The sequence below is a fragment of the Lathamus discolor genome, chromosome 2, assembly GCF_037157495.1.
Source record: "Lathamus discolor isolate bLatDis1 chromosome 2, bLatDis1.hap1, whole genome shotgun sequence".
In the NCBI taxonomy this organism is placed as follows: domain Eukaryota; kingdom Metazoa; phylum Chordata; class Aves; order Psittaciformes; family Psittacidae; genus Lathamus; species Lathamus discolor.
In genome coordinates this window covers 66,214,370-66,231,183 of record NC_088885.1, presented here as the reverse complement: position 1 = coordinate 66,231,183, position 16,814 = coordinate 66,214,370, and the positions used below count along the sequence as shown (strand labels likewise).

Below are 16,814 nucleotides of genomic sequence, written 5' to 3'. Positions count from 1 at the left end.
GGGCTCAATTGAATTTAATGGTTTTCAGCTGCACCTCCACAATGGCTTTGAAGGAAGTGAAGGGAGATCTATAGGTCTTAATTGCTCAAGACTGGCTTGTTTCTCTTGAAAAGGCTGTTTGCAAGAAGCCGGTTGGGAGTATTAAAGTATATATCCTGAAAGGGGTGAAGGAGCTGCTGTTTGAGGAAGGGGCTAGGATGAAAATAGCTTTAAGATGTTACTCAGCAGCTGAACTAGTCAGTCTGAACTGGTCCATGCTAGGTTCTTGTTTGTTTGCATAAAAATTATCAAATAATTGGAGGGCACGGCTAATCCAAACTTCCTTTATTACTCTTCCAAGAAATGAATGGAGATCTTGGAACTGACAAGATAAATTAGGCTGAGACCAAGAGAGAAACCCAAGCAGATAGTCCCTTTGGCCTCTCTCATGCTGTTTTACAGGCATAAGTTTTCGAGTCAGCAGGTGAACCATGACTTCTAAGACCAGTGGTTTGTTTATACTTCCATTGTACAAAGTGTTTCAGTGGAATGGAACAAATCTAACTGTGCAAATTTCTATTTCATATTTCCTTCTGTATGTGCATTGCCAACTGGCCTTATAGATTGTTTTTACTAATTTTGCTAGCATTATCTCTGGCTTTGCATTAGGAGGTGTCTGACCCATAAGAATTTCTTATGACCTTGTTTTCCAGGCAGGCAGGAGAACATGTGAAATGCAAAGTTAGGAATATAAAGGAACTGTTGTCTTACTCCAGATAAACCAAGAGACCATATTACAGGAAGTTAACCTTTGGTGTACTCTGTCATTTTGGCCGGCATCATACAGGCAAGTAGGAAGGGGACATTCTCCTGAGGTACCCGGCAGATGAATGCCAGATGGTACTGTCATAATACACAAAAAATAGCTAAATACCCACCACTTGTGTTCCACACAAAAGGAACATTTTTCTTTTTCTGAGTCCTGCAGGGCAAAATTCAGACAAGCATCTTAATGCAAACATCACAGTAACTGAAATATGAGGCTGGAAATCCAAAGAATTCTCCAAAAGCTTTAAGTAGCTTTTTAGGCTTGATTCATGTTGGGCCTAATGGATCCTCAAAGGGGAGAATGGTTTATCAGAGACAAGCATTTTAAGTACAGCATGTTTACGTGGTAGATAAATGGTAGTTTGTTACATAAAATAGGAAGGTTTGATGAAGAACAAAATGTCAGAGCTTTGCTGTTGAGGCCAGTGCTGCCTACGTTGTCTGGATAAGTGGACCCAATCCCCAGACTAATGCCTATGTCAAACTGTGGGGTCTAATTTTCTGAGGGGAATTTTCTTTGGTGGTTTCTGAATCTTGGGTCAGGAATGAGTAGAGAAAATCTCAGGCCACTGTCATCACCAATAGAGAGATGCTGCAGCACCTAGCTGAGGGGGAAATGTGTTTACTTTTCCCTTGTTAAAATATACCCATTTCAATTTCCATGCAAGATTATAAGAACAAAAATATGCTGCTCTTTAGTGGAATGGCATTTGGCTAAATACCATGCATTTCTACAAACCTTAGATGTGAAGGGCTGCGTGCAAACATTTACATAGAACGTTATGGATGTGGAGCTGGGTCTCAGTCCTATAGCAATAATATTTCTGACTGCCTGGATCTTTCAAGCTATTAGATTTACTGCCTGCAAATAGTAGGTAGGTGTGGTGCTATGACAGAAACTGAATGGTTAGCTCTGCTCTTCATCTCTTCCATTAAATCCTGTCCACTAGGCTTTATACAGCCTGTTTTCCTAATAGCTGAGCTTACCTAGTTTGCTAAAGCAATACACTTGTACGTGCATGCCTAAGTCATTATTGTTCTGTATTCTGGCCTATTCAAGATTAGGGAAGTCTTCCTCAAAGCTTCCCAGAAATGCTGCTAATGTTTGTCTGTTCATTGTCTTTGGTGGTTGCATCTTCTTTCATTAACTAGGGTAGCTGGTGTTGAAAACCAAACAGAACATAATGACAGACCACAGTGAGCTGTCTGTTGCTGCAGATGGAGGATACCTCTAGGATTTGGGTCAGAAAATACTTGGCAAGCATCCCTCTGAATTCTTCTTGTCACATTTTGAAGAAGCCTGCTTAGCGGCAGGGGTGAAGAAGGAAGCTGAAATCTTAAAATGGCTGCAATGTGATTTTGTTTTGTTTTTATTTAGTATCAAAGCTATTTACAGCATATCTTGCCAGTTTATTTGTACCATTGCTGGCATGTTTTTTTCTTGAGTCTTTGCTTTCAGAACAGGAAAAACTCCCCACAATCGCATTTAAATTTGCAATGGCAGGAAAAATGGGGCTTACTTATGCCCCCTTTAGAACTGGACCTTGCAGAAGTACTATAAGAAGCCATTTGTTTTCTTTAAACACAGTTCAACTTCACACAGGCTCACACACACATTCAGATGGTTTCCACTTGAAATTCCTCATCTAATCCAAATAGCTCTCAGCCTTGACTGCCTAGCTGTGAAGGGGCTCCCCTGCCCTGTGCCTCCCCAAGCATGTGGTGCTGAGGGCTGGGGAAGGCAACACACTCAGGTGGTTTGTGTGCTTTTGCTTGCTTGCAGAGGCGGTAGTCCCCTCTTTCACTGCTGCTTGTGAAAAGGAACAGAGTGATGTTTGGGGGAGTTTTTCGTTTGTTTGGAGACTTTAACACACACTCTGCTGTCTTGGGCAGAGTCAGTTTGGGGTTTGCAGACCTGCAGAAAGAGGACATCGTGTTTAAAGCTGATAATAGGGCAGATCTACATGGCCTGGAGGTGAAACAGAAATGAAATGCACCATTACACTGTCTTTACCCTTGCTATTCTGTCTGTTTAAACTAACATCATGTATTGTTTATAGTTCTTCAGTACAGTCTTTTAAACAAATACCTTTTTGTTCTTCCTCTTCTAGAGCACAAATGTAAGATTTGGGATGGATGGGTAGTGGCAGAGCTGTTGAACCCTACTGCAGCTGTTGGCTCACAGATTCTTCTGTCCAGGTAGTCAGTTTTCTCTAGGAAAGGTTAGAAATTGCTAATGCTCAAATACCCTCTTGTACCAAGACATTGTCCCTTAATGTAGTTGAAGTTACTGTGGCTGCAAGCAGGGGAAGAGGATGCTGCAGGCATCAGGCTGGCCTGGAAGGAATGACTGTAGAGATGGGAAAATGCCCGCATTTCATTCCAGGTCCTGGACATGCTGAGACTGTATTGCCCTGATTTTGTCAAATTCCTGTATGGGGACCTGCAAATTCAATTTATCAATCACAGTGCAGTATATCAGCAGCTTTTTTTGTGTTTAACCAGTAGGAACTATTTTGCAGATATATCTCCTTTGTCTGCATATCATCTGCAGAAGTACTTGGTGTGTCTATACATGCGGACCAGACTTCTTCATTTATACTGCCATCCCAGTTGTATTGCTCATTGATCCACTCTATAGAACTACAAAATCATAACACTTTGATGCACATTTTAATATATCATATCCATTTTTCCTTGGAGAAGAAAGGAAATTATTTTGTTTCATGTTTTCAATAATGTATATTAATTTTTGTGGCTCAAAATTATGCAAAATGAAAAAAAAAGTGAAAAGACACAAAGGCTTTTCTTCAAGAGGCTTTCAAACCAAACTGAGACTGAGGTGATGAGTTAGGTTAACAGAAGTGGGGCAGTAGGTTAAGGAAGGACAAGGGTTACAGAAATAAGATTAAATGCAATCCATGCAGTGCACCTTAATATACTTCCCTATTCCCTGCTCTAGCCAGATGCTGCAGAGAAATGGCTAAAAATTAGCTCTCAAGGGCAGGGAATTATCTTTGTGGTGTTTGTTGTTACAGTGTCTAGTTCAGTGGACACTAGTCCCCATTTGAAATCTGTGTGTTATGACAATGCAAATAATACACACAAAATAGTAGCAGTAAGATCCCTTGGCCCAACTCCTTTATGAGTCTTGTGCCCCCTTTTTTGGCTGAGCCTAACCTGAAAAAGAGGAAGGGCTGTGTAGCTCATGGGGATGCAGCCATTATTTTGGGTGTTTGTTCTTATCTTTTGAAGTTTGCTCATCCCTTTCAGAAAGGATGTTTCAGCCTGTGACTAATTTTGATTTTAACCCTGCCCCTTTCCCTATTCCATACTTAGTGATATCTGAAATGTTTGGATCTGGCTACGTGAAGATGGGAATACCAGAAAAGAGGGCCATATACTATCTGGGCATAGTCTGGAGCCCAGCTTCTGATGAGGAAGTGAGAACAGGATAGGTACATTTTTTGAGAACAGTAGTTCTCAAGAGTAATTTTCCTGCAACTCAGATACTTGCAACAAACACTCCTACCTGACCAAAGGTTTTTCTTCTGAGGGCTGAAGTGAAGTATGGGTTTGAAACTGTTGCTTCCTGGCCTGCTGAGCCCTGGTAGGTCCAAGTCTATTACTGCCCAGCAAAGCTTGCCAGAGCCAAAAAGATCAGTAGCTTTATGAGTCATGAAATACGTGGTCTGCTCTTTCAGGATTACCATGTGCAGTTGGCTCTAATACACTGGTCTTTGGAATTTAAGAATACTCTGGAAAAGTCAACTGTGTTTAGAGCTTAGTTTTATATGTGGTCTGAGCCCAGCATCCATGCCTTAGACATGCTTCTAACATATTTTGGCTACATTGTGAGGTGTTAAAATTTAGCTGGAAAAGAGTTTAAACACTGCTGCTTTGCTGGTTTGGGCCCCACAGTGGCCATCATTCTCTACTCCTTTACCTGTTATTTCATCCTTTAAGTCCAACTCCCTCCAGAAGCATGAGCTGTCACGCAGCTGGTAATTCTTATGTGTCCAAGTAATGTGGATTTGAGTCCAGAAGACATGATCAGAGTTTGTCTAATTAGCTTCCTGTCACTACAGCCAAGGCAGAAATTTAAGGTACAGTAATTCATTTTATAGCTACTCTATCTGGCACTGGATGTAGATTGGAAAAATTCTTTGCTTGAGCGAGATGTGTGGTAATATTGTTATGCTATATTAAAATCCTCTTTAAAAATAAATTAGATTCTCATGACTGCAAGAGACTAGTATCCCCTACCACAGCCAGACCAGGCAAATCTCCTCCTTACCCAGGACTGCTAAATTCTTCCATGAAGAGGAAAGCCAGGCAAAAAGTTGTACCCTACTCTTTTTCTTTCAGTCACTCTTAAAGGCTTTGTTGTTCTGTCTTCAGAAAGGCTAGATAGAGCATTAGCTGTGGGCAGAGCACATTAGGAACCATACCTGTTCATCAGAGCTGTGCTTGCATATCTCCCTAACGCAAAGCAAGCTGGTGTGTCAGAAAAAGGTCCCAAGTATTTAGGGCAGAAATACTCCTTTTGTAAGTGCTGTTTTTCTTATGCGTCTTCCTCTCAGCTCCCCAAAGCTGCCCCTTATGAATGGAAAAAAATACGCACTTTCAAATTCCCTCCTGGGCAATGAGGGCTCATATCTCTCTCTCACACTGATACTGTAATTTCACACTTTTTTTTTTCTTTTTGCCAGCAGTTGAGCCTTTCCTCATTATATATGACATGCATGTTTTATTTTCATTAGGGCTTCTATAGTTTGAGCAGCCTGGTAGAATCAGAGAATAGTTAGGGTTGAAAAGGACCTTAAGATCATCTAGTTCTAACCCTCCTGCCGTGGGCAGGGACACCTCACACTAAACCGTGTCACTTATATGATGAATAAGGGAAAGGGAAGTGGCTGGGTGGAAGGGTTGCTCCTGAAGGAAAGCAGTTTCAGGAGCCAGTGAGCTGTCCCATGTCCTAAATAGTGCCACTTTCATCCTCTGCACCACTGCCCTCCCCCAAATGCTGCAGGGTTTTGCTGACACCAAAGCCTCCAGTAACACCACAGCCTTTTCAACTGCTGTCACAAAGCAGTAATTCCATATCGCGGGGAAGAAACAGGGCTGGAAAGTGGAAGGTATCAGTCAGAAATACTGTCTTTTGCCTTGCCATGTGGATGAGACCAGGGCATAGAGAGTCTATGGGTGATTAGCTGAGCTTTTGCTTAAACAAAAAAATGTCCAATGTTGTACTTTTTGGATGGAAACTAAGATAAACTAGATAGGGGTCAAGCTCTCTGATAACTTACAATTTACAGCAGCTAGGAGCGTTTTATCTGAACAATGTCATGTCCCAGCTGTGGTTAATTGCCACCCAATTATCAAAACTTTCTGGTCTGATCATCATCTCAGAAGATCTCACACGTTATTAGTCTTGTCTTTCACCCAGAGAAGGGCAAGATGTGGAAGCCTTTGTAGGAGGGAAGATGGGAATGCTACTTACTGCAGTTCGTATCTTGACTTAATATAGCTGAATATTTAACTTGTTGAAGAATAGTTTGGCAGTTGCACGGAAGCTACTTTTTTCCATGCCTGCTGATGGGGTGAGCTCTCAGGCACTTGTATAATCTGGCTGGTGGTGCTAAACCATTTGCTTGAAGAGAGTTGTTAAGGTTGAATCTGATGTCTGGGCACTGGCATGGGTCTTCAGGTTTTGTGCTTTAATTCTTTATGGGACTGGCCATACATAGGAAGACATCCTAATTAAAATAATCTATCATCTGCAAAGAAAATACTTTTGCATTAAAAGCCACCCCAGACCTGTAAGGTTGTTATGTAGCAAAATAAAGCTATACATATCTGTGGATAAGCATATACAGCTTAGGTTTTGAATACCCAAAGGATGCTTTCCCCTGGCTGTCTATTACTGATAAAGGTGCAGCATCAGAAGTATTAAACAGATTCCCTGAGCACTACAAAAACTGATAACTGGCCTATAAACTCCATGTTCCCTGAAATGCAGCCCATGCTGTAGCAATGCAATCAGACTTCCTTTGTATGAAACCTTCATGTACTCTCCTAACACTTTTCCTCCTGCATTCCCACCTTCCTGCCCCTTGGCATTCATTCACACTGATGTTATTAAAGTTGTCTCTGAAGCTGGCCTAAGGAGTTGTACATATTATTTACATCACAACAGAGCCTGGGGGCATCAGACAGGGCTAGGGGGCTGTTGTGCTAGCTGCTATTCAGCCTTTAAGTAAAAAGATAGTCTGTCCCAAAGAGATTTCTATCTTGAATTTTAACAGGTAGAAAGAGGGAAATTATTGTTTTGCTGATGCTTCAGACTCTTCATTCAAGTTGCTGTGAGTAGCAGTCTGTAGGAAAACCTCCTTTGTTGCAGGGATATCACACAAGACTGTTAAATTGAGACATCCTGAGCTTGTTACTAGCTGCTGGTGCAGAAACCACAGCAGCCAACCAAGTGGTGTGTAACACAAATCTGGTGGACTTAAAGTGAGCACAAAGATTTCCCAGATTTATTCTGAGTCCAATCTAATGCTCATATTCAGAGCATGTATGTATTTCCACCTCAAAAGAAAAGAAAACAATCTCCCCAAGTCCCTCAGAGTCAACTAGATTTTTTTAAAGCTTTTCACTGGATAAAAAACAACCCTTTAACCCATTTAAAGCCATGTTAGAAAGTCAGCCTGTAAGTATACAAAACACTGGAGACCATCATATGCTAATCTGATTTTAACAAAACACATAGCATTACCAAGTATAATTATACAGTCCAGCTGTTAGTAGCCTTACCTCTGGCTGTTCTCCATCATGCTTTCAAGCTACATCCTTTCCTTTCATCTTACTCTACACCACATGAAACAGGTGAGATGTTCCCTTTATATAGCTCAGGGCTCCAGTCACGTGGCTCTCAAAGCTTGGTATCTTCATTTAATCAGTTGAAAGAATCAAAATAATCAGAGATCTTTCATGAACTCCATGCCAAAAATTAATTGTGTTAAGCATTCAAAGTGTACCAAGTTCAAAAATCAAGAAAAAAAAAATTCATTTTTCCTAGGAACATCTACTTTGAAAAGCTGCCCTGGGGAGTACATTTGTAGTTTAGGAGAATATCTCTCATGAATCACCCATACATCACTGCTAGCAAGTTCCACAAAAAGAGAACTCCAGTGCTTTTTATTGTCAAGGCAACACTGTGGGTTCTGCATCCCATTTGTTCATGCATAGGTAGTAACAGCATCCACTTTTTATCTGATTCCATTTGAATTTTTATCTTAACTGCTACTGACTTGTTACAGGAAAGCACAAGTTGTGTAGGGTTATCTTCACCAGTAACAACTTTTGACAGCAAGGAGATGGTGGATATTTCCCCTAAAGTCTGTATTTGGTACCTCACTGCTGGATTGGATGACAGCGCTGAGTTAAACTGGATAGAGCAGCGATTTGCAGTTTTGAGGTCTTTGAATTCATGGGTGGGACAAGTGAATTATTTGTAAGGGGTCTGTCTGTGAAAGGTGACTCAGATAAGGCCGACTCATGACAATAGGTTTAACCTGGCTTGAAAGGAGCCTGAAGTGCCCCTTAAAAATGCTGTAGAGTCTGTGCACTGGAAAAGATGAGAGCCCTGGGGCTACACTATATGCTCTGATTTAGGAGCTTGGGTCGCTGTTATCTGTTATGTCATTCTTTCTCTAGCACAAGACTAACCTCACTTTCTTGCATGTGGGTATCTCAGGCCCACCATGACCATCTGACCCCAGAGAGTGCAGATATTGCCCTGACAGGCACACAGTACTTCTGTTTCTCTCCATAATCCCATGTTTTTCTTTACAGCATCAGCTGAGTTGATAGTTGTTGTTGGGTACAATGAAGGTGATGACACATCAGAGGTCCCAGGGTTAGGCCTGTGAGAAGCTGCAACAGTACCTTACAGGTAAGTCAGGTATTTCCTGACCTTCCCACAGTCCAATGAACAAAACCAGGGAAACATCTTACTGAGTTTCTATCAAGATCTGTGCTGCCTTTAGCAGTAGAAGAGACTTAAGATGTCTGTTAGTATGAAAATAAATGTGTGTGCAAGGGTTTGTGAGATGAAGAGATGTATTTTCCAAACACAGAGGTACTTGGTGATAGTTTTAGTGCCAGATCATCTGCTCTGTGAAGTCACCTTCCTGACATGGGGGTCACTTTATGTTTGCTAAAAAACCTTTGGAGATCATCTGGTCCAGTCTCTTGCTCCAGACAGGGTAGACTTCAAAGTTAGGTCAGGTTGTACAGGGCTGTGTTCATCAAGCTCTGAGGACCACCACGGGTGGAGATTCCACCATCCAGGCACCTTTGCAATGATGAGCTTTTTATTTTTCCTGGTATTTTTCTCCCCTTATATCTCATCAAAATTTCCCTGGTGGCAGCTTCTGCCTGGTGCCTCCCATGTTTTCACTGTGCTCCTCCAAGCAGAGCCTGTCCCTGCCTTCTCCATGCTCTCCCATTTAGTACTTGCACACTGCGCTATGGTCCCCCTTAATTCATCTCTTTTTAAGACTGAACAAGCCCAGCTCCCACAGCTTCCCCTGCTGTGTTGTGTGCTCCAGGCCCCTGGCCATCTTGGTGGTCCTCCAGTGGACTCCCTCCAGTATGTCCTCATCAGTTTTGTACCAGGGAGCCAAGGCAGGACGCAGCATTCCCAATGCAAGCTCCTGAGTGCTGAAGGAGGAGTAATCACTTAACCTGCTGGCTACATGCTTGCTGAAGGAGCCTGGTGTTTGGGGTTGAGTCACAAGGAGTAGGTGGAGGTAAGCATGGGTTAAGGATGGATATGCTGTAGGGCACTGAGGTAACACTGCTACACACACTCCTATTGCAAGTAGGATGGCATGGTTTCGGCAAACAGGGTGTCTGCTCACAGCTTTCCGCCCCACCCTGCTGTCTGGAGATGCTCATGAATCACTGTAATTCAAAAAGAGTATAGCTTGCTTTCAATCGCCGCAGCTGTGAGCTGCAGCACTCGCTCAGATGATTCACAAAGGGTTCAGCCTCCCAGGCCCAGGGGTTTGGGAGGCCACCGGTTGAAATGCCAGACACTGCAACTTCATCTGTGTGCAAGGGGTTTTACATGTACCATGGGACTTGGTGGGATTTGAATTAAAACCTCAGTGGTTATTCTTTTCTGTCCTTTTCCTCTGTTACTCTTCATTTGCTATGGAAGCTGTCGGGCAGTGTTAACTGATTTGTTTGCTATTTTGTTATTGGATTTGGCTGGAGAACTGTTGTGGGGAGCTGTGTGGAGAGGAGTTCTCCCTCTTCTCCTAACTCAGCTTAGGAAATGTGGCAAGGTCATCAAAGAGTGGGCAAATTTTTTTGTCAAGCCGTAGACAGATTTCATATGGGTCATGACAGTAACTCCAACATTAATGCTACCACTACCAACAGTCTTACAAGAGCTGCGAACTATTTGGCAGAAAACTGGCAGTTCTGTAACCAAAATCCAGTTCTGCAGGAGAGTTAGCTTTGTGCCTTTTTTTTTTTGATACTGTTTTGCTGTTGTGAAAAGCTATACATATGGAAGCCCATTAGAGCCTAAGGCTATTGTTGATACAGTCTTGACTCATTCTTGGCACTCCTTCTTCACCTTCATTTGATAGCTTAGCTGGTAGAGTGGCTGTCTCTAGAAGGTAATTCTTAGGTTGCTGGTTCAGTTCAAGCTTAAAGAAGAGGTTTTGGGGTATTGTTTGAGTTTTTGTCTTTCACTTATTTCTGGAATTTGCAACTTTGCAGAGCTGCTCTTTCCAACTGCATATCAGTTGAGTATGAGAAGTTTGGTCTACTTAAAACATACCACTTTGAAGGATATTTTCACTATTCTCCTTGTCTACTTCAGTTGGTTGTTACAGCTATGGTGCTTTGACCATTGCTACCTCTCTACCTAATCAGTTGATGCCCATCATAGAATCATAGAATGGTTAGGGTTGGAAAGGACCTGAAGGTTGTATAGTTCAAACCCCACTGCCATGCACAGGGATACCTCCCACTAGATCATGTTGCCCAAGGCCCTGTCCAACGTGGCCTTGAACACTGCCAGGGATGGAGCAGTCACAGCTTCTGTGGGCAGCCTCTTCCAGCACCTCACCACCCTCACAGTAAAGAATCATACAAGTATGATAAATAATCATATGAGCTTCTCTTCTGCAAGGGCTCAACACCTGCCACAGATTCTTGTTAGCTAGAGCAGACAGTGCAGAGCTTGCAGAGCCTCTTTTAGCTGTGTTGGGTATGGAAAATAGGGGCAAGTCCAGTTATTGGGGCCTCCTTATTGTTGGTTTCACGCCTTTTCCTGTCCCATTCTTGCATTTTGAAGTTTGGAGGTTTTGAGTGGAAAGAGGGACACAACTAAGAGAGGAGGAAGAAAAATGGTTTTGTGACAACAGGAATGTCATGCTCATTTAGGTCCAGCTGTTTTGTCTGAGACAGCCACTATATGCAACTATAATAATTTGGCTCGTGAGAGGGTTGTGAATACCACTATGCACAGTGCCCTGAAGTGGATCATTTCTGTGCACTGTCTTTCAGTGAAGAATTCTGAAGGTAGGGGCTGGTTACAAAGGAAATGGGTAATAAAGAGGCAATAGAGCTGTACGAAAGGACACCAGAAGCCAGAGGCATTCTAAGGATCCATTTGTACAGAAATCAACATCAGAAACTTTCAGAGAACAGAAAATGGGCACTGTGACCTGTTAAAGTTTTTTTTCACACAGGAAGCTGACTCACTTTCACAAGATACAATCTGTAAGAAGCTTTATTAAAGAAAAGATTAGAGGTTTTTAGATGTTTACATTAGATGAGATGACATTAGGGATCCAAGACCCAAAGCTCATGGAAAGCATCTCCTCATGCACAGTGCTAAGCTGAACAAAGGTAGAAGGAGGTGGCAATTTTATTCAGTTGCTTACCTTTCATTGTGTTACAAATGTACTTACTATTCAATGGGAAATATTTGTTTGAAATTTGAGTCAAATGCATCAAGGAAGCAGTACTCAGCTAGAATGAATAATTAAGTGATTATATGTAATTCCAGTATTCTAAAAGATTATATTTCTAATAATTAGCATCAGATCAATGACGATTGATCATAGTAGAACACCAGTTCTCTTTTTCCTTCCAAATCCAGTAGCATTAATTTCTCTTCAGCCTGCACAGCAGTACACACTTATGGGTTCTCAGCACAGGAAGACACAGGGCAGGAGAGAGGCAGTTCCCCCTCTCCTTTCAGCAACAAAACCCGTTCTCCAGGCCCTGCAGGGTGAATGTGCTATGCATTTATTTCTCCACAGGTCCTCCCACAGTAGGTTGGGGTTGTAAAAGCAAGGGTGGGAGAGGCAAGAAGCCTTCTTCACTGTTCTGCAAGGACTCCTAGAGAGGAGAATGCACGGGAGCAGCACCTCTGATGGGAATCTGGCTGTCACTTTAGGTGAAGAGGAGAAGGACAGAGTATGAGCCTGGGTGATGCCACAGATGGAACTCGGGTGTACCTGTAGCCAGCCTGGGTTACAAATCTGTCCCATGACACCTGGGACAGATTGCAGTGTGCCTTTTACAGTCTTGGTGAGCAATAAGACAAAGTAGGAAGCTTTCCAAGTGAGTGAATACATGATTCATGCATTTAATTGCTGCAATAAGCCTGAAGCTTTTGATTCAAAATCTGCCAATAACTGTGAAAAGTAATCCTTATTCTTGTATCAGAGAAGGGACCAATGCTTTCCCTGAGTCTGGGGAATGGTGCTCACTGATAAATGGACTGACTACCTCACAGGTATTCTGTTGATGTGCAGATCTTTGCTGGCTTGATATTTCAGTCTCGTTGCATGAGGTACAGTTGGAACAGGAATGAAGGGAGAAAGGATTAATTAAAACTAAGTTCTCATCACAAGTGATGTTCATTCTGTAGTTGAGAAGGGCTAGTTGTCACCCTCATATTACTGCACACTAGTGGGTAACTGGGTCCTGGTGGAGAATACCACCTGATGTGGCTAGCTTCTGTTATTCCATGGCTGCTTCACGTCATGCTATTTCAGCTACCAGGACTGCCCCATACTGATACAGTGGTGACACTGACTCTGTGTCTTTCTCTGCAATGACAACTGTTCAAAATAATTTTATAAAAGTTTGTGCGGATGTAGCCATCAAGCCAGAAATGTGAATTTAAACAAAGTTCTGGTTTTTTCCTTGCACATGTAGTCGAACTTGGCAAAGGTAGGAAGTATTTAAAAATGTTACTGTCTTCTGTGTTCAGGAGTTCCAGCCTTTTCTTTAATCTTGAACAAGCTGCTTCTCACAGCCAAACTTCTCAGGCTCATTGGACATTGTAATTGTTGTTGTGTCCTTGTCTGAGGAGTGGCACTCCACAGACCAAACGTCTGAGACAAAGATGTAACCAGAAGTAGTGAGCTCCTAACAGACCAGTAGTAAGCTCCTATTAGACAAGATAGCATTTGTTATCAGTGGGATGAATAGGATTTTCCTTCCCTTTCCAAAATGCTTCTTGTCTCACTTCTTATTCCAAACTAAACTTTTAACCTATCCCCTAGCTTAGAAGCGGCATACTGTGTGAAGAAATTGAAGCTCACACAGTTCGCGTAAACATATTGCAAAATATCTGTACTTTCTCCCTAGAGGAAAGAGTAGGGCTTGCATTCCGGTAGGACAGCTTGGTGAGTCAGATCCAGTCGCCTATGCCCACAGGATTTCTTAATGTGGTTATTTTGCACCTTCGCTAAGCAACAAGTGTTGCATGGTTTGTGACTGGTCCTGTCTGTGCTCATTCTGAAAGTAGCTCTTCGTCAAAAATTAGAAGTGTGATTTTGGCACTGGCGTATTTCCAAGCTCTCAGTTGCACTTGCTTTGAATGACTTTGCGTATCTTGAGCTTTGTTTTGATTTTCCAATATAAATGAATCCCAGCCTCGCTCTAGACACCTGATTTCACTTGATTGTGTCAAAGCCGTACTGCAGAGGCTGCTTCTTCCAACACAAGGTGAAATAGCTGAGCAGTGCAGGGCCTGCCTAAGGGGTGTTGTCCGGGAAGCTACGGACCAGTTTAGGAGGGCTAAGGCCCAGTTAGAATTAAACTTGGCTAGGGATGTTAAGGATAACAGGAAGGGATTCTACAGGTATGTAGCAAATAAAAAACAGACTAGGGACAATGTAGGCCCCCTGAGGAAGCTCTCAGGAGAACTGGCTACGCAGAATTTGGAGAAGGCTGAGGTTCGGAATGACTTCTTTGCCTCGGTCTTCACTGGCAAAGGCTCCAACCGCACCACCCAGGTCTTGGCAGGTAGACGCAGGGACTGTGAGAATGAAGACCTTGGGCCCACTGTAGGAGAGGATGTGGTTTGAGACCATCTTAAAAACCTGAACCTGCACAAATCCATGGGACCTGATGAAATCCACCCACGGGTCCTGAAGGAGCTGGCGAATGAAGTTGCTAAGCCACTGGCCATCATATTTGAAAAATCATGGCAGTCAGGTGAAGTTCCCAATGACTGGAAAAAGGGAAATATAACCCCCATTTTCAAGAGGGGGAAAATGGAAGACCCAGGGAATTAGAGACCAGTCAGTCTCACCTCTGTGCCTGGCAAAATCTTGGAGCACATTCTCCTGGAAGGCATGCTAAGGCACATGAGAAACAACAAGGTGCTTGGTGACAGCCAGCATGGCTTCACTAAGGGGAAATCCTGCCTGACCAATTTGGTGACCTTCTATGGTGGGGCTACGGAGCTGATGGATGGGGTAGAGCAGTTGATGTCATCTACCTGGACTTGTGCCAAGCGTTCAACACTGTCCCACATGACATCCTTGTCTCTAAATTGGAGAGACATCAATTTGATGGATGGACCACTCAGTGGATAAAGAACTGGCTGGATGGCCGCACACAAAGAGTTGTGGTCAATGGCTCAATGTCCAGCTGGAGACCAGTAACGAGTGGTGTCCCTCAGGGATCGGTGTTGTGACCGGTCTTGTTTAACATCTTCATCGCTGACATGGACAGTGGGATTGAGTGCACCCTCAGCAAGCTTGCCGATGACACCAAGCTGTGTGGTTCAGTTGATATGCTGGAGGGAAGGGATGCCATCCAGAGGGACCTCAACATGCTTGTGAGGTGGGCTGATGCCAACCTTATGAAGTTCAACCATGACAAGTGCAAGGTCCTACACCTGGGTCGGAGCAATCCCAGGCACAGCTACAGGTTGGGCAGAGAAGAGATTCCGAGCAGCCCTGCGGAGAAGGACTTGGGGGTGCTGGTCAATGAGAAAATGAACATGAGCTGGCTGCAGTGTGCGCTCGCAGCCCAGAAAGCCAACCGTATCCTGGGCTGCATCAAAAGGAGCGTGACCAGCAGGTCGAAGGAGGTGATCCTGCCCCTCTACTCTGCTCTCGTGAGACCTCAGCTGGAGTATTGTGTGCAGTTCTGGTGTCCTCAACATAAAAAGGACATGGAACTGCTGGAACAAGTCCAGAGGAGGGCCACGAGGATGATCAGGGGACTGGAGCACCTCCTGTATGAAGACAGGCTGAGAAAGTTGGGGCTGTTCAGCCTGGAGAAGAGAAGGCTGCGGGGAGACCTCATAGCAGCCTTCCAGTATCTGAAGGGGGCCTATAGGGATGCTGGGGAGGGTCTCTTCATTAGGGACTGTAGTGATAGGACAAGGGGTAATGGGTTAAAACTTAAACAGGGGAAGTTTAGATTGGATATAAGGAGGAAATTCTTTCCTGTTAGGATGGTGAGGCACTGGAATCGGTTGCCCAGGGAGGTTGTGAATGCTCCATCCCTGGCAGTGTTCCAGGCCAGGCTGGATGTAGCCTTGTGTGGGATGGTTTAGTGTGAGGTGTCCCTGACCACAGCAGGGGGGTTGGAACTGGATGATCTTAAGGTCCTTTCCAGCCTTAACTATTCTATGATTCTAAATTTGGTTAACCTTAAAGAAACCTCAGAGAAGCTGGGTGATCTCCAAAATTTGGATGATGTGAGCTGTATGCTCCAATACTGGGTTTCAGCCCAGAAATGTAGCTCTGCAGCAGTGATAGGACTGAAGACCTAACTTTGTGCTGAGTCCACTACTTTCCTTTGCACTCTGTAAATTTTTTATGCTGCTGTTAGTATCTTGTAGCCACCTGTTGCTTCTGGTCATGCAGATTTATATAAAGCTCTTTGAGCAGGGTCTTATCTTTGTGAAGTTTTTCATGACGTCAAGGAAAGCATGGTCCTGATTTCTGTCTGGAGTAATAATACAAATAAATAGTAACAACTACATGGTTCCCTTATAGCTCTAGAGGTAGAATCAGGGCAGTTGAAATAATATTCAATTAAAGAAAGCTTGAAAAGGTTTTTAGAACCAGAAAGGAAGTCAAGATGCTTTGCTGATGATTTCCTAGTTTGCAGAAACTGCAAGTGGTTACATATTGGTTTGCTTTAACCATGAAGTAAAATTATTCTTCAGTGTGTTTGGCTGAATTTACGAAAAGCATCTCAGCATGGCTGGAAATGACCAACAGCTGTTTTTGCCTTTATGTGCAACCACCATTTCAGATAGATTTAAACCAAACTGAGCAACTGTTTGCATATTTCTTCAGACCTTCTTAACCACCCTCTACCAACCAATTTTTCGTCTTCCTATTGTAGCTGTTATAATCAGACCTTGATAAGAATTGCTGCCAGAGACATCCAATCACTCTTGTGTTATCATCTGGAAATCATTATAGAGTCCTCAGGACAGATTGAAGCCATTTGATAGCATTGATTATTTTCGTATTTCAAGTTGTGCCATTTCACCATTCACTGTTTTAAAATTCTTGCCTCATTTAGAAGGATACTTTTTTTTTCTTTTTTTTTTACATTGTAAATAACAAAATGTATTTTGTTGTGTGAATCCAAATAAGCTTTGAAGTTTGTGGCTTTGTAATTTGGACATCATCTGGAGAGTGTATGCTCTC

At 43.0% G+C, this 16,814-nt stretch overlaps 1 long non-coding RNA gene across 1 annotated transcript in view; it reads left to right on the top strand.

Annotated features, from left to right (window-relative positions):
• LOC136008280 (uncharacterized) overlaps positions 1 to 16,814 on the top strand; it is a 65,788-nt gene that overhangs the window by 17,797 nt on the left and 31,177 nt on the right. Inside the window, exon 4 of the long non-coding RNA XR_010610036.1 lies at positions 8,665 to 8,764. This is a non-coding gene — a long non-coding RNA (uncharacterized LOC136008280). The remainder of the gene's footprint in view (positions 1 to 8,664; positions 8,765 to 16,814) is intronic.